The sequence below is a fragment of the Canis lupus genome, chromosome 10, assembly GCF_011100685.1.
Source record: "Canis lupus familiaris isolate Mischka breed German Shepherd chromosome 10, alternate assembly UU_Cfam_GSD_1.0, whole genome shotgun sequence".
Classification (NCBI taxonomy): domain Eukaryota; kingdom Metazoa; phylum Chordata; class Mammalia; order Carnivora; family Canidae; genus Canis; species Canis lupus.
This window is the reverse complement of record NC_049231.1, coordinates 50,439,428-50,466,462: the sequence shown is the minus strand read 5'-3', so window position 1 is coordinate 50,466,462 and position 27,035 is coordinate 50,439,428. Positions and strand designations below refer to the sequence as shown.

General features: G+C 44.3%; 2 long non-coding RNA genes across 12 annotated transcripts in view; one reads left to right on the top strand and one right to left on the bottom strand.

Annotated features, from left to right (window-relative positions):
* The window catches only part of LOC106559416, a 46,074-nt gene extending 25,531 nt beyond the window's left edge, over positions 1–20,543 (top strand). The window contains exons 2-3 of one of the 4 annotated variants that reach the window (XR_005365914.1): positions 1,320–1,437; positions 20,127–20,543. This is a non-coding gene — a long non-coding RNA (uncharacterized LOC106559416). Of the gene's footprint in view, positions 1–1,319; positions 1,438–1,657; positions 1,719–10,805; positions 11,466–14,341; positions 15,893–20,126 lie in introns of those variants that run through there. The other 3 variants (XR_005365913.1, XR_005365915.1, XR_005365912.1) reach the window with 3 other exon arrangements.
* Positions 1–27,035, bottom strand: part of LOC102155086 — a 126,555-nt gene that overhangs the window by 25,996 nt on the left and 73,524 nt on the right. For 5 of the 8 annotated variants that reach the window (XR_005365900.1, XR_005365903.1, XR_005365907.1 and 2 more), the window contains one exon: positions 24,894–25,009. The exons of 1 other annotated variant lie outside the window; for it this stretch is intronic. This is a non-coding gene — a long non-coding RNA (uncharacterized LOC102155086). Of the gene's footprint in view, positions 1–19,361; positions 19,377–24,893; positions 25,010–27,035 lie in introns of those variants that run through there. 2 more of the 8 variants (XR_005365902.1, XR_005365910.1) reach the window with 1 other exon arrangement.

Sequence of the window (27,035 nt, the reverse complement as noted above, 5' to 3'; positions counted from 1 at the left end):
GAGCCACCCAGGGATCCCCTCAAAAACATTTTCTTTGGTGCCCCTGATTTACTAGTTCCTAAACACATCTGCTATCGGGGAATCCAGCCCTGAGCATTGTTGTTAGTCCTAATTTTACAGACTCAGGAGGGACAGGCTAGGAGTTCCCAGCACATGACTGGTAAGGAGTGGAGTGAGGAAATTCGCAGCCTGTTGAAGGAATCAAAGCTTCTACTACATGCCATTAATGAACCTGTTGGACTGTTTCCAGGTCTCTGTGATCAAGGGCACTGAGACAAACATCTGGCATGAAGCTTTGGGCACACGCACCTCTGAATACTTCTGTACAATAGGTTTTTAGCAGCAGAATGTTGAATTCAAAGCTCACGAACACTTTCAACATCTGACTGTATTTTAAAATTATCTGGTAATTTCTCATTTCTTAGGAATCAGAAAATCTAGCACTTGAAGTTGCTTTTACTTGTGGTTGTTGCTTCTACTTTCCAGAAATGAAACTTTGTTCAGGGAAAATGATATAAAACTTGGAAACAAGGCAGAGATGTGATGTTTTAATATCATCTGAGAATGTGTCCTAATAGGTCAAACTAGCTCAGCTGATTAGCTGAGGAATATAACTTCATTTAATGGACAATTGACTATTATTGTAATTTTAACAATTTCACAGTTTCAGAGGTCCTGCCCCCTCACAAGGACTCCCTAAAACAGAGCAGTCCTTAGATCAAGAACCTCATAGAAAACATAAATTTAAGATACTTTGTATTTCCCCGACCTTCCGATTGCTTCAACCAAACAGTGAATTTTTGCCAAGATATGGCAAATTTGGATCATTTTCAGAGCTCCTATGTGTCAAAATCTGGTGATACCTACCTGTTGTGGATAAAATGTCTTTGTCTTTCAAAAATTAGAAACAGAAAATGTGGTTCTCTAAGTCATGCCTGTCTGCCTGTTAGAAACTGCTAGGACCTGGGGCTGCCTTTCAAAAGGCCTAGTCTGGGCCCCAGAAGCACTGACCAGAGAGAAGACCTGTTAGACAAAGTTGGAAGTTAAATGCTCATCTTCTAGCTTAAAGGCTGGGAGCCTGGGGAAGGCTCTGTGGTACCACTATTGTGCTGGGAAGTCTGTGAAGTTTCCAAAGGAGAAGTCCAGACCCAGACTTGCAGGCTTCTGTCAACATTTCTTTGTGTAAGGAATTCCATGGGAAGGAACCATGAAAGGGTGGATGGGGAGAAAGAAATGTCCCATATCTTCTGCTGGTCCAGTTCTTCACTGTCATAGGTGTTTACCTACAAAGGTTTATTTTTGTTTTTTGTTTACTGTAGGCACATGTGTTGGTGTCTGTATTTTTGTCTGACCCGTGGCTACAGTTGGAGCACTGGAACTTGTGATTCTTCTCTGTGCATCTAGATGTGAGGAAAACTTTTGCCCTTCCCCACACAGGTAAAGTAACTGGCCACATATGATGATCTATCTGTGTATCTGTGATTGGCTTTGTTGAGGGAAACTGGGTTAACAGATCACATGAATCTGTCGCTTGTACTTGTTATGGGGCATCTCAGGAGAAGTAAAAGAAACACAAGTAGGCATCGAGCGAACAATTAGCAGTCTGTTCTAAAAATGAATCTGGGATTTTAATTTTTTTTTTAATTTTATTTTTAAGGGGATCCCTGGGTAGCGCAGTGGTTTAGAGCCTGCCTTCGTCCCGAGGCGTGATCCTGGAGTCCTGGGATCGAGTCCCACATCGGGCTCCCTGCATGGAGCCTGCTTCTCCCTCTGTCTGTGTCTCTGCCTCTCTCTCTCTCTCTCTCTCTCTCTGTGTGTGTGTGCCTCATGAATGAATAAATAAAATCTTTTAAAAAAAATTTATTTTTAAGTAATCTCTATACCCAAAGTGGGGCTTGGACTCACAACCCTGAGATCAAGAGCCACAGGCTCTACTGACAGAGCCAGCTAGGTGCCTGAAAGCCAGGATTTTTTAAAAATCAGGTATGGTAAGTCATGTAAACATGGAAACAATTGTCATGAGAAGTTCACACTCACAGACCTCTAGAAACGAGGCTAGGCATGCTATACAGGGCTACATGAGGAAGCACTAGGACTGACCAGATTTGACCAGGACAGACAGAAGCAGGGAGTATGACCCAAAGCCTTTATCCTGGTTTTCATAGGAAGGAATGGGTAAGGCAGGGTAGATATATTGAGTAAACTTAGCATCAGGGGGTTTGAGTAATTTTGGTGAGCTTGGAGCTATAGTCAGTCCCTAGTTGTCTGATACCTAGCCCTGAGGTGGTTTTGGACTGGGTAAATACTGATATGGTATGTGAGAATTTGATAAGAGATGTCAGGCTCTGACCTGGTTGGCTTGTATATCAAAGACATTCTTATAGAGGAATGTTTGCTTTCTAGGAATTACTAGCCTGGAGAGGGCCAGTCTGTCCAGGATCAAGGCCTCAAATGCCAAAATATTTTGAATATGACTACAGAAAATAAGAAAATATAGTCAATACACAGTTGTAAAAAAGTACTAAGATGAACTGCCAGAAGCATTTTTAATATTTGACAAATGGACGCAGAATTATATTTGGATCCACATTCACCAATACTCTTAGGAGAGGTGAATCCTTGAACAAATAAGACTACTCTGATATTGGGTGCTTGGGTGGCTCAGTCAGTTAAACATCTGCCTTCAGCTCAGGTCATGATCCCAGGGTCCTGGGATGGAGTCCAGCATTGGGACCCTGCTCAGGAGAAAGCCTGCTTCTCCCTCTCCCTCTATTGCTCCCCTTTCTTGTTCTCTTGCATGCTCTCTCTCTCTGTTAAATAAATAAAATCTTTTTAAAGAAAAGACTGATTAGATAATTTTGGTTTAATAACAATGCTATGGCTTCATCTTCATTTTATCACGGTGTGGGGTATAATATAATGTACATCTCATCTTAGCAAGATTCAGGGTTTTTTTGTTTTGTTTTGTTTTGTTTGGAAAGCTTAATTAATTTAAACTCTACAATTTTTTGATACTGGTTTTATGGGTTAGACAAATTATCATTGCTTCCAGAAAATATTTAAGATTATGAGAATATAATTATTTTTAAGTTATATTTTAAAGCTAAGATTGTCATTTAACTTTATACATAACTGTATATGTTTAAATAAATATATATACATACGTATGAATATTAAAATGAATAAGCAAGATAAATTATGAGTGACAAAGAGAAGATGTGTTGTTCAAAATTGATCTGCTTTTCACCAAAGGTAGTAAGAAATTATTTACCATCTGTGTTATTTTCCTAGAAAGCACAGATCACTTATGTCAACTGAATATTCCTCCTCAGAAGCCCATTGATTTTTGGGACTACGACCCAAGCCAAAGGCAGACCCTTAACTGACTGAGCCACCCAAGTGCCCTGCAAATATATAAAATCTTAAAAAAAAGTTTCTCACTTCTGAAAGAGTATATTACACGATGATGATGATGATAATGATGATACTTTTTGCTGTTTATTTTAAAATACTACATTGTTACTTTTAGTATCCAGCTATCCAAGCTCCAACTACCTTTTTCTCAAGTACCTATGCTTCCATTTAAAATGAGGACTCAGGGCAGCCCTGGTGGCTCAGCGGTTTAGCACCTGCCTTCAGCCCAGGGTGTGATCCTGGAGACCCAGGATCGAGTCCCACATCAGTCTCCTTGCATGGAGCCTGCTTCTCCCTCTGCCTGTGTTTCTGTCTCTCTCTCTGTGTCTGTCTCAAATAAATAAATAAATAAATAAATAAATAAATAAATAAATAAATAAAATCTTTAAAAAAAAAAAAATAAAATAAAATAAAATGAGGACTCAATCTCCTCTGATAATTATTCCCCTAAAATTCAAAAGAAAGTCAACAAGGTGTTTTTTGCACATGAATCTTATTTGGCACTTTTTTAGATGCTCTTTGGTAGCTACCAAAAAGTCTACTTTCCTGCTTTATAAAAGGAAAGGTGCTAGAAATAATTAGGTATGTTTGATAATCTCCATGTTTTTATTTTATTTTTTAAATATTTTATTTATTTATTCATAATAGACATAGAGACAGAGAGAGGAAGAGACACAGGTGAGGGGGAAGCAGGCTCCACGCAGGGAGCCCGACGCAGGACTCGATCCCAAGTCTCCAGGATCTGGCCCTGGGCTGAAGGCAGGCGCTAAACCACTGTGCCACTCGGGCTGCCCTGTTTTTTTTTTTTTTTTTTTTTAAAGATTTTATTTATTTATTCATGAGAGGCACACACACACACACACACACACACAGACACACAGACACACACAAACACACACACAGGCAGAGGGAGAAGCAGGCTCCATGCAGGGAGCCCCAGGTGGAACTCCATCCCAGGTCTCTAGCATCAGGCCCTGGACTGAAGGTGGCGCTAAACCACTGGGCCACCCGGGTTGCCCAATCTCCATGTTTTTATGACTCAACTGATAGTGAGAGCTGTTGTGTTTATTAAGCTCATCACATGGGAAGAAGTGTCAACAAAAAGGAGAAGACTCTCTTGAGTCAGTTAGGAACAGGTAAAGTGCAACTTCAGTAATTGTTGACCTTCCAGGATGAAAAGCAACTACAGTGTTCAGGTACATAGACATACAGTAACTGTCAACAAACTAATTAAAAATTTTTTTTCCTATGTTTAAAATAGCCCTGCTAAACTAGTAGCAATTGTAACACACACTTTACCAGATGGATTAGAAAGACCTTGAGATTTGTCAATGCGTCAAAGATCACGATACATATAATATAATATAATATTATATTATATTATATTATATTATATTACTACTTCATTATATATATATATTATATATTATATAACTACTTCATTATAATATATAACTACTTCATTGAAGTAGTTATATATTATACCCAGTGGAGAAATCTACTCTTCATTCTGGGATCTTCGGTTGGTCACTGTAATAAACTAAGCAGTCATTCAGTTTTGTCATTAGCACCTGGTTTCTACTATCCCTTCACTTTGTCTAAAGACCTTTGCTATGAGCTATAGGTCAGAAATGGAGTCTTTTGAAAGAAACATTAAAAGGATATGTAAAGAACTCTACCAGGTACTCTTAACAACTGACACACACACACACACACACACACACACACACAAAACTTACGCTATGAGGAACAGACTTTCCAGTATGACATCTGGGAATCTGAAGTGTTATCTGGATACACATGAACAGGGTGTATATGCAAAGATGCTGTGGTAGGGGCACCTGGCTGGCACAGTTGGTGAAACATGCAACTCTTAATCTTGGAGTTGTGAATTCAAGCCCCATGTTGGGTGTTGACACTACTTAAAAATAAAACATAAAAAAATACAAAAGGATGCCTGAGTGCCTCTGCAGTTGAGCATCTGCCTTCAGCCCAGGGTGTGATCCTGGAGCCCTGGGATCGAGTCCCACATTGGGCCCCTGCGTAGAGCCTGCTTCTCCCTCTGCCTGTGTCTCTGCCTCTTTCTCTCTGTATCTCTCATAAATAAATAAATAAAATATTTAAAAAAAATGATGCTGTAATAGACTATACAAAGTTCACTCAGTTTCATTCAACGCTTATTCCTTCCTAAGACATATAACTAGGAAACTGGATTTATCTATTGAATGAAAAGTCTTCCTAACTGGCTCACAAGGCATGGTTGGAGGCATCCCTAAGGCTGAGGGAAAAAGGAAAGAGTTTGGAACTGCTAAAACTTAGAACTTGGACGAGGGGTTCTGTGGAACTGAAACTTAACCTCTGAGGAGGGGCTGCTGCCTGAACACTCCTGGTGTCTCTGAGGGGGGTACGGTGAAGGTGATTCTGCTGCTCCCTGGAAGGAGCTGCCACTGTCAGGTGCAGATACATTGCTGGTGTGACATTGTCAGGAACAGGTAGCAAATAGGAAGAAGCAAGCCCTATGTCCCTATCCAGCCTTGCATGCTCCCACAGTAAAGCTTATCAGGGAGTAGCTAGCAAAAGAGAAAAGTGTATATAGTCCCAGTCAGCAGCTAAGAGCTATTAGCTTAATAATGTGCACATCTAGCTTTTCCTATTTTCTAATTTTCTAATAAATGAACTAGAGGGTCATTTCTTTACATTTCTCCTATTTGCAGTTATTTTCCCCTTCAAGGGTTCAAGCTTTTGGTTTTGATAATATTTGATTATCTTCTCTATGCAAGGCAACCTTCCTGTCCATATTATAGAAGCTGGGGCTTTTCAATCATCGGGTTCTGTGATACATCATAGCCTCCTTATCAAGGCCCTAAGGTTGTTAAGAGGAAGTGATGTGTACCATCCCCTACAGTGCTGGTACAGGGGCTAGGACCACAGAAGGGCTGAAAACTTACAGAGTGACTGGTTGATGGATGAGTAATGTGGTTTTACTTAAAAGGATTACTTCCCAGTCATCGTCTTTGCTCTCCTGCTCACACACAACTTGGCTTCCACTCCATACTCCACATGCGGCCAGTCGAGAATGATCATCCACTTCATCTCTAGGCTGGGACAGGGTGATCATCTGCTCATATGACTAGGTAAAAGCACATCTGCTGTCATTAAGCTTGGAAACAGGAGTGCTGCAATGGGAATGGAATTCTAGCAAGTTCACTGGGGTAGGCTTGCAATAATGGTTACATTGCCTAAATACCAAGAAAAATACCCAGGGGGGAATTCCATGACCTGGGACTCCTTGTGGTCAATCCAGAGCTATGTAGCTGATTTCATCCTTACAGAACACAGTATCTACTTTTTGACTGTACTCCAACAGCAGGGTACACCACTTCCTGGGGGAATTCTATGGTGACAAGATGGGGGGACGGGAAACATCACTTACAATCACTTTGAACACAGCAAGATTAGGTTTCCTCAAAAAATTCTCAATGCAAACAACCCAAGTGTCCATCAATGATGAATTGATAAACAAAATGTAGTATAACCATATTATGGAAACTTGTTGAGCAACAAAAATAAATAAAATATTGATTCCTGCTTTACAACATGGATGAACCTTGAAAACATTATGCTATGATAAAGAAATTAGTCACAAAAGATCAGATGTTGTATGATTCCATTTATATAAAATGTCTGGAATAGACAAATCTTTTGAGATAGAAGTTATATTAGTGGTTGCCAGGGGCTGGGGGAAGGGAGGAATGGGAGAAAAAAAAACCTGCTAACAAGACTGTGGTTTTTTTTTTTTTTTAAAGATTTTTATTTATTTATTCATGAGAGACACAGAGAGAGAGAGGCAGAGACACAGGCAGAGGGAGAAGCAGACTCCATGCAGGGAGGGAGCCTGACGTGGGACTCAATCCCGGGTCTCCAGGATCACACCTCGGGGCTGCAGGCTGCACTAAACCACTGCGCCTCCAGGGTTGCCCAAGACTGGGGTTTTTTGGGGGTGATGAGAATGTTCTGGAATTTGATAGTGGTGATGGTTGCCCAACCTTGTACTAAAACTCACTGAAGTACTCTAAATGGTGAATTTTATGGTACATAAATTATGTCTCAGTATTGTTTTTTGAAGATTTTATTTATTTATTCATGAGAACACAGAAAGAGAGGCAGAGACACAGGCAGAGGGAGAAGCAGGCTCCATGCAGGGAGCCCGACGTGGGACTCGATTCCTGGTCTCCAGGATCACACCCTGGGCTGAAGGCGGCGCTAAACTGCTGAGCCACCTGGGCTGCCCTATGTCTCAGTATTTTTATTTTTATTATTATTTTTTTAAATTTATTTATTCGTGAAAGACACAGAGAGAGAGAGAGAGAAAGAGAGAGAGGCAGAGACACAGGCAGAGGGAGAAGCAGGCTCCATGCAGGGAGCCCGATGTGGGACTCGATCCTGGGACTCCAGGATCATGCCCTGGGCCGAAGGCAGGCGCTAAACTGCTAAGCCACCTAGGGATCCCCTGTCTCAGTACTTTTAAAGGAAAAAAATGATTCTGTAAAAAAAAAAAAAAAAAAATCAAAGCCATTCCCTATTGCCATGAGTTTCCCAGATGACTCAGTGAGTAAATGGTATGATGGCTTTCAACATTGAGCATTTTATAAAATGTGGCAATGGCAACAGATTTAAGAAGCTGACAGCAAATATGGGTTTTGCAGTGCTCTTCCCATAGAAGTCTGCAAGCAGAGTTGATTTCATCTTCAAATTGGAAGGTCTATTCAGATGATTTCAGAAGTTGTGACAGTATGTGCCCTGTCCCCTAGCTAATTGTGATATTTCTTCCCAGTAGAGATGATCATCTATTTAGACTATAAGTTACTGAAAGACACATCGTGTTTTCTCCATCTCTCTTATATGTTACATATGTAGGAAATGTAGACAAATTTCTTTCCCTTTCCTCTAATTATATAGGAGGGAAAAAATCCGTTTATTTTTAAAGATTTTATTTGTTTGCTTGTTTATTTATTTACTTACCTACCTAGAGGGTGCATGAGCTGAGGGAGGGGCAGAGGGATGGAATCCCAAGCAGACTCTGTGCTCAGGGCAGAGCCTGATGCAGGGCTTGCTCCCATGACCCAGAGATCATGACCTGAACTGAAATCAAGAGTTGGCTGCTCAACTGAGCCACCCACATGCCCCTGATTGCTTATTTTCTTTAAAAAAATTTATTGACTCATTTGGGAGAGAGAGAGAGAGAGAGGGAGAGTGGGAGCATGCGTGTGCGCAAGAGCAAGGAGGGGCAGAGGGAGAGCATCTCAAGACTCCTTGTTGAGCATTGATCTCATGACCCATGAGATCATGATCTGAGCAGAAATCAAGAGTCAGCTGCCTAACTGACCGAGCCACCCAAGTGCCCCTCCACTTATTTTTAAATAGATGGAAGCAACTGCTGCTTCCATCTCCTTTCAAAAGAGCAGGGTACAGGAATTCATATCAAACATAGTTAGGAAATTCGCAGTCCAGCATCCAGGACCTTTTTCTTTTATATTCTTTGATTGGGCTGAAGTACAGAGCACTTGAACTTTTCCTCCTTGTCTTTCTACTTTTTGCTGCCTCTGAATTCAATTTAGACTTCTAGAAGCTCCAGTTAGAGAGGAGACGAGGAGATGGAGAGGCATATGTGCCAAACAGAGATCATGTGCCCATCACTGGGACTATGGATGCCTGGGCATTCCATCCCACAAGAATTAGAATAATCTGGCAGGGCTCCAAACAGTTCTCTATGCTCTGTCCCATTTTGCTTTGACGATTGGCTATCTAATGCTGTGTAACAAATCATCCCTAAACTTACTACCTTACAACAGCACCTATTTACTGTCTCTAGCTTAGCTGAGTGGTCTGGCTCTGTCTCTTGAAAGGTGGCAGAATCAGATGTCAATCAGGGCTGCCTTTGCATGACTTGGGTGGAGGATTGACTTCCAGGCTGGCTCCCTCACTTGGTGGCAAGTTCATGTTAGCTGTTAGCTGAAAGCCTCTATTCATCACCACAGGGACTTCTCCATAGGGTTGCTTGAGCATCTTCACATGATAGCTGGCTTCTTCTAGGGCCAGTGATCCATGACAGAGCACAGGGCAGAAACCATAATATCTTTTATGATTTTATGACTTTGCCTCAGAAGTCTCATTCCATCATTTCCATGACATCCTATTGATCAGATGGACAGGTCAGTTCATGGTAGGGTGGGGACTATCCAAGAGTATGAGTATCAAGAAGCAGAATCATGTTGCCATTGTGGAGGCTGGCTGTTACATAAGCCCTAAGATAAAGGGCAGTTTCAATTAAATTAAGTGGGAATTCCTCTCTATACCCCCAACACAAACCCCAAATCCTGACTAGGATACCTCCAAAGAGGCATATTGTACCTCTCTGCAGAGGTTCCAGGGTGATGAGGAGGGATTAGACAGAGGGAGGAAAAACCACTGAAGACAGTCGAAGAGGATTCAGATTTATTCATCAAAAACAAACAAACAAGCAAACAAACAAACAGAAAGGACTTCATTAGAGTCTATAAATCAGGAAAGGGCTGGAAGAAAGCCTATTTTTCCAAATTACAGGAGCATAGAGGTGGGCTCCCTTTTTAAAGCCAGAAAGTTGTAGGAATAGTCAAAGTTTCCTTGCAATGAATCTCACTCAGTACCCTGCAGTGATTCAGATTGAGAATGTAGACATCACCTTCTGAGAAGAGGTCAAAAAGTTTAACATGTTTCCTCCCAACTGCTCCTTGGTAGTCTCTCTAGGTTTGAAAACCTGCCCTGGAGGTGCTATACACACAGTATCTCAAGTGGCCATGAGACTTGGTCCTATTTATGCTGGGGTCCCAGGTGGCCTTGTTAGCATAGAACAACTGAAGGTAGGTTGGCAGGGCCACTCTGCAGCTGTTTTCTTTCTCTGTTGTTTTAGTTGGTAGGTTTGGTCCTGAGGTTTCCTGGGTGGGGTTGTCTCCCTAGGCCAAACCAGCTCTACAGATCTGGCTCAGATTTGAGGTGGGGGCTGGATCTCCCTCTTCTACATAGTTGTGTCTTTGAGAGACCAGAGTTGTTACAGGGAGGGGTGTGTGTGTGTGTGTTGAGCCCCTAAAACTCCGGTTGTTGTTTCCAGTCTGGATATTACGGAGAAATTATTGCCAATTGAATTATACTTTGGTTGAGTATTTGTGTTTATATTTAATATAAATACAGTTGATTAAAATGACTTGTGTCATGAGTAGGAATGCAGAGTTTGGGGAGAAATTAGGGGAAAATGGAAAAACTCCTTCCTTCCCAAAGTTCTTGGGCTTTTTTATCCCTATGATTCTGAATTATGTTTTGTGATTTATGTCCACTTGTGCTTTCTTTGTTCCCAGGACCAGGATGGAGGCGCTTGTGCTCTCAGCAGCCACTTGGTGCCTCTCTAGGTGCAGAAGGATGAATCTCTTTATGCTACGCTTTGGAATGACTGTGTTTGGTCCTGAATAGGAGAACTTAAGAGTTGTGGGCTGGTCATAAGAAAGTTCTGGGCTTAGCCCTGCTCTGTCCTCAGCCAGCCTTGTAAACCAGAACAGGTCTCTCAGCTTCTCCGAGTGTCAGTTTCATCATTTAGCTCAGGGGTGATAAGACCTGTCCTGCTCATCTCACAGGCTTAAGGAAAAGGACTGACTGGGATAATGAAGGTGAAAGTGGAGTAGGTATGCATGCTATTATTCAAATGAATAATAAGTACATGTCAAGCCACCGAGCCACCACAGTACAGTTGCCTGCTGTTTGTCACTGAGCCTTGGTCATCTGATCAGAATGGGTGTTTGTGTTATCTCCCACCTGACTTAATAATGGTTCCAAATTACAGGCCATCTAGCAGGCCTAGGGCCAGGTTTTGTGGGGTTTGAACAGATAGAGTTTGGGAATATCCTCTTTAAGGAAAAAATGTGAACACAGGGCTTGAGCTCTCCAAGATCTTGGAAGGGACTCATGCAAGTAGGGAACCCTGAACCTTCTTTAGCTTCAAGATAATTCTCCCCTCTGGCTTTCTGGTCTTTTTTTTTTTTTTTTTTTTTTTAAGAACTATGTTCTTGGCACTACCATGCCAAGTTTAGTTCTTTTTTTTTTCTTTTTAAGATTTTATTTATTTATTCATGAGAGAGACAGAGAGAGAGAGGCAGAGACACAGGCAGAGGGAGAAGCAGGCTCCATGCAGGGAGCCCAACGTGGGACTCCATCCTGGGTCTCCAGGATCAGGCCCTGGGCTGAAGGCGGCGTTAAACCACTGAGCCACCAGGGCTGCCCGCCTCTGGCTTTCTGGTCTTGATGCAAGTTTGACATCTGAGCATCTTTGCGAGAAGACCACCTCTCCTCCATTGCATTTTCTGGGCTGGGAAGTTCAGGAGTCTTCCCAGATGCTGAAGCTAAATTCTACTGTGATACAATCTGAGCAGCCTCTGCCTGGCTGTTCCCTGGTTCATTCAGGAATGGCTCTTCCTCTGGTCATGATCTCTACCTCAGAGATTCTTGCCAGGTCTCCAGCCCTCATTTCACAGGTGGATAAAATGTGGCCTAGAGATGGGCAGTGACTCATCTGAGGTCATATAGCTTTTTAACAGCAGAGCTTAGAGAGGAAACTGGAGCTCCTAAGTCCCACTTAGATCCTCTTTCCACCATGTCCCCCTGAATACTAGCCTTCCTGAAGCTACTCTTGACTGTTATCTAATTGTCCATTAGGAATCTGTTGTCAGTGAACCAGTTTGGTAGTCATTTATGCTTCTAACTGGGACAGCCTGTGTTTACTCATCAGTGACAGACAGGCTTGCCTTTGACTTGGCCAGTGTGGACTTTTTGCAGCCTCATCCTAACTGTCCCCAGGGGTCTGGCAGCACTGACAAAAGGTCAGCCCAAATCAGTTCCTCACTTAAGACCTGCCTGTAGGGTTTGCACCTGACACATCATAGGAGGTTCTCAGGCCCTGGGACCTGTCCCTTGGTATTGGTTCTGACCCACATTTCCTGTATGTGCTCTTCACCTTTTCCCTAGAAATTGACCCTTTGGGTGGATCTTGACTTTTATTTTGACCTTTGGTTGCCTCTAGCTCATTTTTCTCTGGCAAGTAACAGTTCCAAGTACACCAGCACCTGCCCCTATGCCCAAGCCAGAGCACTGATTCAGCCAAAACAGAAATTCTAAAGGTCCACTCAGGACCCCTACACTGAGGAGTCCACTGGGATGTAGGGAGAGTACGTAGCGGTGTCTAAGGAGTCCACTATTCCCTCAGCAGGCTCAGCTCTGACCCAGTCTATCACAATGATTCTAGACTGTAGGAAAGTCAGGGGCCTCAAACCACATTTGTCCCCCTGGGCCTAGGGCCAACACCCAGACACTAACAAACAGCTTCAGTTGTACTAGTGGTTAGGATACTGAAGTACCTCCATATGAGTGGGTAAATGGTTGTAGCTCCATGTCCCTTAAGGACCCTCTGCTGATGCAGGCCCCTTGGCCCCTTTGCCACATTCCCCAGGATCTTCTCAGGATCCACAAAATAAAAGGTTGGCCCTTGGCCTAGTGGGAGGTCTCTAGGACCCAGCCCTAGTTCTTACGCCCGTGTCTGTCCTGATGTGGGGGGTCTGGCCATAGTGATGATTCAATATTCTGAATACTCTACCCACTTGAGCTAACCCTGAGCCCACTCTTCTGCTAGTAAATGGGCCCCTTGCAGTCTGTTTTCTGATATGAAGTTCCAGCTCCTGCTTCACTCCTTTCCTGGCAGTGTGTGCCTAATGATACCTTATCACAAGGACAAGGATCTAGACAGTCTTCCCAGGAAGGACTTTTGCAATCAGAAATATTGTTCTAGAGCTGACTGCTGAGTGACACCAGGTCTCTGGAACCATGCTGAAGACCCCTACCTGGGCTTGGCTACATTTCTGACACTCTTGGTTCTATGGCGTCTCCACCCCACAAGTGGTTCCAGTTCAGATTCCAGGCCTTCCAGCCTGCCCTGTTTCATTGCAGTTAACTGGACTGTGCCTGATAGTGTGTCCAAGTAGGTTAGGGAGGAACAAGGAGGGGCAGAGCATGTCTCCCACCACCTTTAAATGCCCCTACCCTCACAATGGCAGCCAACCAGCCCCCTTTCTGTACTCTCCATCTTCACTGAGGTGCACGCTCAGCCTGCCCTCTCTGGTTTGTGTGAGTCCCTTCCCTCCTGATGTCCAATCCCTGGGGGCCTGGATCCCAGCCAGCAGCTGGGCAAAAGAGCATCCAATGACTGTGGCTGAGGGTGGCTGAGTGTGTGGTTTCTAAAGTCTATCTATTCCCCTCCTACCTCATTCCTTTGGGTTGAAAATGAGGCCTAAGAGAGAAACAGAGGCTTGGAGCCCTAATGGTGTATTTGAGGCATTGGTGTGGAAGACATTTAGGAGGCAATTTTCGCCTTTGAAGTCCATATATGACATCATGCAGAGAACTGTCTGTTCCCCTAGGTATAGAAACAGGCCTATCTGAGACCAGAGAGTTTTAAAAAAATAAAAACCAAAAAAACTAGAGAGAGAGAGAGAGAATTTTTTTTTTTAAGTACACAACCTGAGCAAGGCATTTATCTAAGCACTTGGCAACCATATTCTCATTTTTTTTCTCGAAGAGACAGATTGCCACAGAGTTTCAGATGTGTAGGCACTCAAGGCAGAGCTATCTGGGCCAGCATTCCTTTTGCCCTTCCTCCTTGGTGAGAGTGTTCTGATTTCATTTGGGATGGTAATGTACCTAGGGGAATATCTATGTTTCCCAGACTTCTTTGCACTGTGACTAAGGTCTGGCTAACAAGATTTAAGTGGAAGTGTTTAGGAGTTAGGCTGCTTCATAGGAGTGGCATTCTTTTATCCTTCCTGCTTCTTCTCTTGCTGCTTGGAATTCACAGATATTACTGGCTGGAGTTCCAACAGCCATAGTGGACCTAGAATAGAAGCCATGCGTGGCAGAGGAGAAAAACAGAAGGAGCTCAGATCCTCATGAAGCCTTCACAGCAGCTGATAATGATCTACCTTTGGACTTATTTTATGTGAAACAATACAAACTTGTGTGTTTAAGTCATTGCAGTTTCTATTTCTTGAAGATGAACAAAATTCTTAACTGACAGAAGATAATAAATCAGTGACTTAACAGATGATGCCAGGAAAACTTAATATCCACTTGCAAAAGAATGAACTGGACCCTATATAAAAGTTAACTCAAAATGAGTCAAATGAAACACAAGAGCTAAAACTATAAAAGTCTTAAAAGAAAACACAAATGAAAACTTCATGACATTGGATTTGGCAATAACTACTGGGCTATGGCAGGTATAGACAACAAAAGAAAAAGTAAACAAATTGGACATCACCAAAATTAAACTTTTGTGGATCAAAGGGAACTGTCAACAGAGGAAAAAGGCAACCTGAAGAATGGGAGAAAACACCTTCAAATCACCTATATGCTAAGAATTAACATTAAGAATATACAGAACTCCTAAAAGTCAATAGCAAACACCAAGCAACTCAATTAAAAAATGGGCAAAGGACCTGAACAGGCATTTCTCCAATGAAGATACAGAAATGGCCAATAAGCACACAGAAGGATGCTCAACATTGTTAATCGCAGGGGAAATACAAATCATAATCACAACAAGATACCACTTTACACACAGTAGGATGGCTGCTTTTGGAAAAACAAACAAGTGTTGATGTGGATATGGAGAACCTGGAACTTTTGTGCATTACTGGTGGGAATGTAGCAATGGAGCAGCCACTAAGGAAAATAATATGGTGCCAGGAAAACTGGATATCCACACGCAAAAGAAACATTAACAAAACAAAAAAAGTAAATATACCATTTGGTTCCATAATTCCACTTCTGGCTATCTATACAAAAGAACTGAAAGGACTGGCAGAGGTATTTGTACAAGCCATGTTTGCAATAGCATTATTCACAATAGCCAAAAGATATAAACAACCCAAATTCAATCAATGGATGAAAGGATAAATAAAATGTGGCATGTCCGTACAATGGAATATCATTTAGTCTTACAAAACAATGACATTTGAACACATGCAACAACATGGAAGAATATTGAAGGCCTCATGCTAAGTGAAATTAGCCAAATGCTGTAGAAGTTCACTTGTATGCAGTATCTAGAGTAGCAAATTTGTTGAGACAGAGGAGAGTGGTTGGGTACCAGGGAGTCGGGGGGAAGGGAGTAATGGGGAGGTATTGTTTAAATGGCTATAGAGTTTCAGTTGAGGAGGATAAAAAAATGAGATGAATAGTGGTGATGTTTGCACAACAGTGTAAAAGTACTTAAAGCCACAAACTGTATACTTAAAAATGGTTAAAATGGTAAATGTTATATTGTAGATATTTTGCCACAGTAAAAAATATTAAGTTTAAATAAATCAATAAACCCTGAGTCCAAATCCCATATTGACGGATGAACTGAGAACTTGTTTGGTCTGAATCACACAGCTCCAGGAGCAGCTAGAGGAAACAAACTTGAATATCCTCTGCCTGCTCCTCAGCCCCGCCTAAAGGCTCTTTGGTGGAACAGGTTTCATCACCTGCCCTACCTCTGCATCCTAGATACCATTTTATTTTATTTTATTTTATTTTATTTTATTTTATTTTATTTTATTTTATTTTATTTATTTTATTTATTTTATTTTATTTTATTTTATTTTATTTTATTTTATTTATTTTTTTAAAGATTTATTTATTTATTTATTCATGATAGAGAGAGAGAGAGAGAGAAAGGCAGAGACACATGAAGCAGGCTCCATGCCGGGAGCCTGATGCAGGACTCAACCCCGGGACTCCCCAAGATCGCACCCTGGGCCAAAGGCAGGCGCCAAACCACTGAGCCACCCAGGGATCCCCCTAGATACCCTTTTAATTCTACGATTACCCATCTGAAGTTTCCACCTTGGAAATGGTTCTCCCTTCTGCAGGAGTGGCAATAAAAAGGGGGGTTGGGGGCTGAGATCCAGCCTGAGGCTCTCTCCATAGGGAGATAAAGTTCAAGACACCTGCTCTAAGTAGGTGATTAAGGGAGCTGCCCTTTCTTTTGAGGGGATGAGGGATTTTGTAGAGCTCCACTGGTGGTGAATGGTCACCTTGTTCTCCTCTAGAGTTGGTTACCTCGCTTTCCTGCCCCTAACACTCCTCTCTCCTCATACACTACATCTGACACCAGCTGCTGGGGCCTCTTGGGTATTTGACCTCCCTAGCTAGATTAGAAATTCTCTGAAAGCAGGAATTACATCTTTGTAAATACCATCTTCTCTTGCCCCATCCCTATCCGTCCCTCCAGCATCTGCCAAACGTGTCACCTAAGGGCCACAGCTCAGTAGTCCCCAGGGAACTCTGGCTGCTTCATACTTCCAAACTCACATATATCATCAAAAGGTGACTTTAGAAACATGCCTGGTTGTTCTCAGTTTACTTTGGAGGTCCAGTTTACTTTGGGATAGTTGGGGAAAACTTGGGTGGAGGCTAGAGTGGGCAACATGTCAGTGCAGAGGGTCCATGCCATTGGTAATGAGTGCCTGCCACAGACTCCGGGAGATGGGCTTTAAAGCCTGGTGAGATGGTCTTGAAAGCTGTCATCTCTCATAGGGAATGAGCCAAATGTTGGGGATAGGTTAGCAGGATCGACTGTGAGGAAGCCTATGGCCAACTTCAGGCTCAGAACTGTCTCCACTGGTCTGGTCAAATGTGGGGTGGATTTCCTCCAACTTTGCCCTGCCCTTCCCTGTCTCCAAGGCTGGAGGATGATGGCAGGAGGAGGAGAACAAGGGTTTATGGAGTGCTGACCGAGCCCAATCACCTACTGCTTCAAACAGAGCCAGGCAACCATTCTTTTCCTCCACTTTCTGCCCTGGGACTGAGCCTCTAGGCCAGAATCAGTTTCCACCTTTAAACAGAGACCTGTTTAGAGACTTATAAAAATTACCCGGCTCCCACCTTTCCTCCCTGTACTCTTCTAAGGTCTTATCAAGAAAAACTCTGAAAGACTGTGAGATGGGCAAAGATCCTTGGGCGTCCTTTCAACAGAATGTCAGGCATTGTCTAGACTGTTGCCTGGACTACAGGACCCTTCCCGAGTCCTCTGATTCTACAAGGATCCATGCCTTTTATTGTTGATGATCCTGCATCTCTGTAGCGATACAAGTTAACTTGCACATGACTGATGCTAAGACACAGATTCCTGTTCTAGGAATGCAAAGGAAGATGCCAGTTCTGCATCTCTCAGCAAATCCCCCACCCCTGGCATCTCTGATGGCCTATATATATGTCTGCATTTTGGATTCTCCTGTGAACTGGCTGTAACATATTACTGGTTCCCTCATTAACTAATGAGTTAAATGAAGTTGAAGACTTGTGTTCATTTTACATTTGTGTAGGAGTCATGATGCTACTTAAAAAAAAAAAAAAAAAAAAAGATCCTTTAACGGTTTCAAATATCCAGTCTTGTGCTTAAGCTGAAGGAATAGAGAGAAGGAGGGACAAAGAGGATTGTAAGGAAATGGGCAGGGTGGAAGGAGAACAGGGAAAGGAGAAAAAGCCAAGAGGGACAGGATAGAGGGCAGAGCTGGGCAGGAGGAGGAGGGGAGGGAAGAGCAACATAACAAGGAGGAGGTGAAAGAAAAGAATCTTCCTGTCCTCCAAACACATGCTCTTCTGTCTGCTAGAAGGAAAAGTCTTTATTTTGAGTCAGCTGTGACAGGCCCTCTCAGTCTCTTAGTCCGAGAGGCAAATTATTTTCTGCCTGTTGTTTCCCAGGTCACCAGTTATATTAAGCCACGGTCCCTTGGTGGCTGCTGTCTATAAATTTTCCACTCTCTACCCTTTGAGTCAGATCGCAAAATAAGGACATTTTGAAACTTGGACTCTTGGTGATCAGAATATGGAGATGTGGTCCAGGATACTCTAGGGTCTCATGGAGCTAAGTGGGTCCTTAACTGAGGGTCCTGCTTAGATCAGCAACAGGAAGGCAAGCAGAGCTGCTAGATTGCTCCCCCGAGTGTTCAGACTCTAGCCTGGCCCACTGAGGAGACCACACAGTTCCCAGGCCTTAACAAGGCAGCAGGCCATAGCTTTGCCAGGGGGTTAGAAGCAGGCTCTTTGTCCTGAAATGCCTCCACTGGCCTGGCGTGGATCAGAAATTTAGACAGTCAACTGTCATCATTCTAATAAGCCCATTCATAATAGGTCTTTCATCTATCTTTCCAAACTTATGTCCTGCCACACCTACCACACATCCTGCATGCCAGCCAGGCCAGCCTCCTTGGTACTCCTGGAACAAGTCAAATATTTTCACGCCTCCATGTCTTTGCTCTTGCTGTTTTCCCTGCTTGGAATGCCTTTTCCCTTTCTCCTCTACCTGGTGATGTCATACCCATGCTTTCCTCTTATTTCCAGGCAGAGTGAATGATTTTTTCCCTTGAGTCTTCATGTGTACATTATATACATCTGTACTTAGACACAACACTCATCACTCTGGTTTGTAATTATTTGCCTGTCTGCCAGTCTGTTCTTCAAGGACAAGAACCCAGGCTTATTCATGGGCTGCCCTGGTACTTGGTTCACATTCATTCAGTCACTTCACAAATTTATTGAGCACTGACTATGTGCCAGGCTAGATAGTGAACATGACTGAAAAAATATCTAGGTGCTAGATAGTGAACATACTGACATTCTTTTTTTTTTTTTTAAGATTTTATTTATTTATTCATGAGAGACACACAGAGAGAAAGGCAGAGACACAGGCAGAGGGAGAAGCAAGCTTCATGCAGGGAGCCTGACGCGGGACTGGGTCTCCAGGATCTCCAGGATCACGTCCTGGGTCTCCAGGATCTCGCCCTGGGCTGAAGGTGGTGCTAAACCGCTGAGCCACCCAGGCTGCCCTGGAACTGACATTCTTGCTGGGGAGGCAGACAACATACAAATAAACAAATAATGTCAAGTAGTAATAGGTGCTAGGAGAAAATCAAGGGGGCTAAGGGTACAGGGAATGGTGGAGGGCATTATTTTAGCCAGGGCAGTCAGGGAAAGCCCCTCTTGATAAAGTGGCATTTAAATAGACTCTTGAAGGAAATAAGAGAGTGTGTCATGTGGGTATCTGGGAAACAGCATTCCAGGCAGAAGGAAAAGCAAGTGCAAAAGTCCTCAGATGGGCGTGTGTCTGTGTGTTCAAGGACAGCAGCAAGGGCTAGAGTACACCAGACTAGTGAGTGCTGGGAAGAGCTGTAGGAGAGTGGCTCCAAGAAATAAGAACCAGGGGACCAGAGAACTTAGAGTCTTCAGGCCAATGTAGAAACTTCAGCTTTTATTCCAGGTGAGCTGGGGAGCCATTGCATTCTTGTCCCAATCTGCATACATACAGAGCACACTCTTCTGCTTGAATCGGCTCTCCAACTACGCTAAATCTACTTAAATCTTTGTCTTTAGGGAGAGAAGAGACTATTTAACTTATATTTTAGACCATTCATGATCATATATGACCTCCTGGCTACTTTTTGGAGAACAGACTGTCCAGGGTGGGCACTCAAGAAGGTTATTGGTAATGTGGGACCAGATGCAAGTGGCCTTGGAAGGACCATGTGAGCATGTCCCTGATTGGACAGGAAATGCGAGCTAGTATTTGCTCCCTTTAATCTATGTTCTCCTCCTAGTTCCTCCTTAGGGAAGTGTCCCTGCTGATGTGGATTTTCTGCCCCTGGCACCGAATGAACCTGGAGAAACCAGGCAAAACTCATGCCCCAGCCTGCTGAACTGAGATATGAATCTTGTCTGTAAACAATTCACCAGAAAAGTCAAGGCTAATTTCTTCAAGGAAGGAGGCCCATCATAGGGATTAATAAAAGGCAAAGCATGGCAAGAGAAACTAGCCTTTCCCAACTCCAGCTTGCCAGCAGTAGGACTGTTGGCTCCGAGTCACCTTCAGGACACCCTGGCAAACAAGCACCAATAGAAGCTTCTCTGAGAGAAGCAATGAGACTTTGACCACCTACTCCTTCCAGGCCTTTTCCCAGGTACATGTGGAATATCCTTAATGCTAAAGTAGCCAATAAAAGTTGAAGTCCCCTCTCTACCCCTCCACGCTCTCTCTCCAGAGTGGTATCTCTAATGGTGGAATTTCAGGTACCAAGGAAAGCCTTAGGGAGGGGGTTTCCAGGAGCACCTCTATTCTTATTACAACAAAGGCTTCTATTCCCTCCCTTCTCCCAGGGAGGAACGGGGGACCTCGGAGGGGCAGAAAGGAGCCCACGAGGACGAGGACGGCGGGTTCCAGGGCGCAGGGGCGGGCGCGCCGCGTGCAGTGGAGGCCGGCGCCCGGCAGAGGGCGCAGAGGGCCCGCTGGGTCTGTCCAGAGTCCCGGCCCCGGCCCCGGCGCGCTGCTCCTGCTCCCGCCCCGCCGCCTCCGCGCCGCACACCCGGATCGCTGGCCCGCCTCCGCGCAGTGTGGGCGCCGTCAGGAAGCGCCTAGCTAGGCACCCCTGCAGCCAGCGTCTGCCCCCTTCCCGGGAGGCAGGTCATTTTCCGGTCAACCTGGTCCCGGGTCTCTAGGTCGTCGGGGACGCGCCACGCCCTCCGCGGGCCAACCTTCCCCTCCCGCGGTGCTTTCCCTTCCCGGAGTGGCTGGCGGGCAGGGCGGTGGTCGCGAGGGCGCGGGCCTGGGCCCCGGACCCTGAAGGGTAGCAGTTTCGTAGGGAGAAGCTGCAGGTGCGAGGTCAGAGCCGATTCCACCCCAGGCGCGGGCCCTCGGGCCACCGGCGCTTGGGTGGGGGCCCAGAGCCCAGGGCCCCAGGAAAGGAGGGAAGGCATCTGCAGTGTTCACTTCCGCAGGGCCTGGCATGTGGCAGGGGACATCGTTATTGAATGAGTGAACGAACTGGAATGGAATGGAATGTGAAATGGAGAGTGGTCTGAGATCTGGGTCTGGCGGCCCTGTGCTGGCACAATACTGCCCAGTAGGGTTTGCCACACTCTCCTTGCTCCTCACCTGTCTCTCTCCCAAGACCATTCTTCCCATCTCACAGCTTTCCTTTCACTTTCTGTCAGAAAAGCACTTTCTGAGCTTCTGCTCAGAAGCTTTCACTAGCTCCCTGATCCATATCCCTCCTCCCCCTAGCTTTCAAAACTCTGGGCAGACTTACATGGCACACTCTTCTGCTTGAATCTGCTCTCCAGCTACACTAGATCTACCCAAATCTTATGAATATAACTTGAACTAGCCTTCCTCTCGGGAGCTGCCCATCTCCTTTTTCCTTATCAGCAACACCTGCTCCCTTGCCAGATCTTTCTCTTCCTGCAAGGGCCAGCTTCAGATACCATTTCCTTCCTTCAGGAAGCATTCTCCAGACTTTTTCAGTCCAGAGTAAGTTTTCTCAGCTCTGAGCTCCTATAGCATACACTCCCTGACACTTTTTTGGTACCAGTTACCTATAGGTGCTTTGTTATGTAGTACTCACCTATCTATCTTTTCTCTTCCACTACACTGTAAACATTTGGAAGGCAGGGCCCAAGTCTTACTTATCTTGGTATCTCCTCTTGCAGTTTATCACATATTTATTGAGCATCTACTACACACCAGGTGTAGAGTCTAGCATATAGACTATGGTCCCAAAAGAGGACCCAAAGGAGTCTAGGACACAGTGGCCCATGATGATGCTGGGGAGAAAAGAAGACACTTGGGGCTTGAGGGAAAGTAGAGGGTGTGGCTCCAAAATGGAGCACTCACTAGGAAAGTCCCAATGACTTTCTTTGAGAGCACTCAGCATCCTGAATTAGGAAGCAGTCTCATTCTCTAAGGGAGTATCTGCCCATTTATGGAACCATTTACTCATCTATTCCCTCATTCATTCATTCATTCATTCATTTTATAAATATTTGTTGAGTCCTTACTTTATCCTGGTGACTCATACGATTGGTCATACTTCAACCCCAAAAGGGTTGGCTGGAGTGTGTGTGTTTGTGTGTGTGTGTGTGTGCGTGTGCACGGTAGGGAGTACTACGAGCCTGGGAAGCTTTTGGTGTGAGTTGGTTCTTTGTCAGTTCCTGTACAGAAGCATAAGCCCTCCTGGAAATGGTCTTGGGAAATCCTAGGTTTTCATGGAGGGAAGCGAGGCCTCAACCCCCCCTTGAAGGTAAGGTACCCAGACTTTGCCTCATAGTTCACTTTGGAAGAGCTTACTCTGCCAGAGAATGTTCACTTCAAAATCCTTTTCTTCTGTGATCATTCAGGGTTTTCCAAACAGCCCTCTGAGGTTAGATCCATTTGCCAGTTGAAAAAGCTGAGGCTAGGATATTTAAGGTTTTCCCAAAGTCACTGGGTTGTGGCAGGGCTGGGCCCAGAGCAGGTCATTCACATCGTGGTCACCTCAATTTCATTGTAGGGGGCTTTGTCTTAGACACCTTTGGAATCCTATATGCTAGACTTTACAACACCTGGTATGTGTAGATGCTCAACCTCCTCCATCTGTAGGTTATACCCAAGACTTTTGAGGAGCCAATCAGAGGACAGGAATCTCTGGCTCTCTGTAATGAAAGAAGCAGGTCTCTGGAATAGGACATTTTAAATTTCAAATCAAAGTGGTAGCCCCTATCCTATCTGGCCACTAGTTCTGTTTTCTCAGAAATTCAGTAGTAACTAATTACTGAATCCTAACTCCAGGTGATTTCCAAACTCCAATCTCAATGCCTCAGTTCTAACCACTCTTTTAAATCATTCATTCCTTAATTCTAATCATTATACACCTCTAAGGATCACTCAGTCCCTCCAAGATCCTGGTGGCTGATGCTATCATTAATACCATCCTCCATATAGTCAGTCCACAGTGTGGTGAAGCCTGCTGCCCTAGTATTCAGAAGCAAGAAGGTACAAAATGAGAATGCAAGCAGCTGAGGGCGGTGGTCCTGGTAACACCATGAATTTGTCTTCATTATGAAAGTGGCACTTTTCCTCCCCCAGCATCCAGGCCTTCATGTTTTCCCCAGGCCCTTCTAGAAGAGGAGAAAATAAATTGGGTGTTCACCGTTTTAGAAATCCCTTTTAGGAAGACCTCCTTTAGAGAGGCCTACAACAGGCTAGGCTAACCAGAAGAGATGAAGCGTTAATGGATTCCAGCCATTCAGGCCCTCATTCATTCAACAAGTATACTAACAGCTGAATGTGCACGAGCACCGTGGCAAGCTGTGATTCAGGTATAGTTCCTGCCTTCAGGCCGATTGCTATCTCGAGGTAGCCGATTTCCTTTGAGCACTGGCCCTGTGTTATAGGTGCCTGTGTTACACGCTTTTTCATGCCCTATTTTGTTTAATTGCTACAACCCCAATGAAAAGAAACTACTGTTTTGTAGGTAAAGGAACTGAGGCTCAGCGCTGGTAAAGGGTGAAGCCTTTAGACTCAAATGCTAAATACCTTTTCCTGCATTGCCTCTGGGTGCGGCAGGGGAGGGAAGTTTTCCAGTAACTGACATCTGTTCCCGAGTCTAGTGGCCTCCAGCACCACCTAGGCCCCGGCGGCGGAGGGGGTGCCAGGGGATTGGTGCAGATTCTCTCCCAGGCCCGCCCACCCCTGCTACGCTCAGCCTCCCCGGTCGCAGGCTCCGGGGGCGGGGCCAGGAGCTGTTAGAGCGGTAACCTGCAGTCGGCAGTGCGCCGCAGCCGGGCCTCTGATCTCTGCGCTGGTTGCTGTCTTTTCCTTCGTGTCTGGCTCTACCCGTTTCCCTGTTGACCACCTGGATTCCAAGCCACTGGAGAGTCATGGCCTACTCTCACTTCCCGTTAAAGTCACGGTCAGACCAGCTTTGTCCCCAAAGCCCTCCCTTACAGGAAGCACCTCTGCTTCCACTTTACGATCACCATAAAAATAATGCTATTTAGTTAATCGATATTTCAGGCCACTACTCGGTCTGGCCTTGTAGAGAATGACCCCTGCCCTTAAGGTGTTTACAACGTGGTTATAAAAAAAAATGAACTAATACATAGAGTATTATAATAGATCACATTTGTAGAACACTAACTGCGTGCCAGGTGCTGTAGCTTTTAATAAAGATTAGCTCATTTAGTGTAGGGCAACATCAACACATCACAGCAACTTTTCCCCTGCAACATATAGCAGAGGTGGGAAGAGCTAGGGGAATGTCGTCAGAAGAACTTACAGTTAAATTTAAATCAGGCCCAATGCTAGCTGAACAATGCTTGGAAGTTACCTAACCAGTCTGAGCCTCGGTTTTCATATCTGTGAACTGGTAGTGTTTTATACCCTCCGGTAAAGAGCTATTTGTGAGGGCTAAGTGGAATAATGCTTATGAAGCACCTAGCACGGGACAGAGTAAGTGCTTCTGGGTATATTTGGTCATTTTACAAATATTTAATGAGTGCCAGGCACAGTTCTAGACACCAGTGATATAACAGCACAACACAAAGCCACTCACCTGTTACAGCTTATTGAATCTTGGTTTCTTCTTTTCTGCCTGTGTATTCCCATACAGTTTCATGTTGATTAATTCATTTAAGTAGATACATTTATTTACTTCATGTTTTCATCATCCTGGTCAAGTAGGGATAAAAGGATTAACTCCATGTGATGGATGGAGAAACAGAGGCCTAGAGAGATTAGATGATTTACACAATACATCTGTAACAAAAGTATCACCACAGATTGGTCTCCTGTTTCCAAGCCTGGTCTCCTTTAGGAATTCTCTCTTTTAACATATATTCCCTATAAATTTGAGGTGGGTGTACTGCAAGCTTTCCAGAGAAAGTTCCTGCAGAGAGATCACTGCTGGAGGTTCTAGCCTCTCCCTCCTTCAGTCTCTGTCTACACTGGAAAAGTAGAGTGCTGAGCTTTAGGGCACAGCCCTCCAGCAGCACAGATGGATTCATCCATTGTGATGGGGAGGATAAGATAGAGAAGGAGGTAAGTGGTGATGGACTTACTCCATCTGGAGTGGATGACTCCTTACTCCCAGCCTATCTAGCACCTAGCCCACTTTGGTTCTTTGCTGCTGTGACTCCTCCCATCCCTTCTTCCAAACTCACTGAGTTGATGCAGCAGAATTCTATGCAGAGTGGGTAAAGCACTATGTCTTGTTTGGATGTACAGGGTCAGCAGGTAAGAAGACTAGTGTTTAGTAAAGCTGACCCTCACATTTATTAGTATGTAGCAAAATTTATCCTGAGCAAAAGTCAAAGGAGTGGGCAAAGATGATATACAATCCTGTTTGTTCATGGAAGAACTACTTAGGGTTGCAAAACATTGTCCATAAGTTCAACAATAGGGTGCTTATTGAGTGAAACTGTGGCTTTCTCTACTCTGGAATGTTAGGTAGCCATTAACAATTTTACTGCAAAATAATATTTCCTGACCTGGGCAAATAGCTGTGATAGATTGCTAAAAGGTAAAAAGCATGTCAGAATATCAGGGAAAGCCTCCAGGAAGAGGAGGCCAGGTCCAGCTCTCTGTTACCAAAGAAAACCCAGTCTGATTTGTATGTTTGTAGAGCCATGTCTCAACCACCTATGAGAAGTCCATCTTCTACAGAGGGTTTCAGACACTGGTTTCAGATTCTCCTTCCTCCACCCTTCCTTTTTATCTTATAACTAAAATCCTTGATGTTTCCTAAAGCCCAGTAGGAGAAAATCGTGTTATTTCCCTCATCCTCAACCAGGGCCTTTGCACAAGCCAATCCAGCTGAAGGAGCCAATCATCAAGCATATATTCCACCCCTCCCTCACCAACAAACACACTCCCCCCAGCTCTGAGCTTAGTTCATTTCATCTGGGCCACCTTCCTTGCCTTGACTTCCCTAACAGTTCAAGGGTACATCCTCTCTGATGTATCCTCACAGCACCATGTACTTCCTTCTCCTTTGTTTACATTTATTTCTGTAATGATCTGGTGAGTGTCTTTTTCCATCTATGCTGTCTCCCTCCATGACAACAAGGATGGTGACTGTGGATGTTCTCTACCCTCTTTCCCACTCAGCACAATTCTTGCCAGAGAGACTCTCAATGGATGTTGGATGCATAGACAGATGAACAACCAAAGAAATGGAGGGATAGATGAGGCTGTAGGATCTAACCAGCGGGAAGGAAGGGGAGTGATTACAACAGATGCCACCAGGGTGGGGTAGGCTAGCTCTGTACTTAGAGAAGTAGGTGGCAGTCTGTAGTGCAATTTCAGGATCACTAGGAAGATGCTCCCCGACCTGTACTCCAATGCTTGATATCCTTTTTACAAAAGGAGACAAAGCCTTTTGTACCCTACAGTGTACAGAGCTCAGGCATGAATCCCACATTCCTGGAGAAGTGAGAGGTGCTCAGTGGCTTTCTTATATTCGTGCTAAGAGGTAAATGACTAATAGAGTCTTTCCTAAGAGCAAATTGTGATGGGAGGTGGTGGGAGGAGGAGGGGAGAGGAAATTAGGGAGCCGGGTTGGGACCCAAAATGGGGAGAGGACACAGAAAAAGGAGTCTTAGGGCCTGACACCAACCTTGACCCACAGAGTCATTTTGCCTTTGCTACACGCAGCCTGGTCCTACTGGGTATTAACAGCCTTTTTGGTAAATCGGGT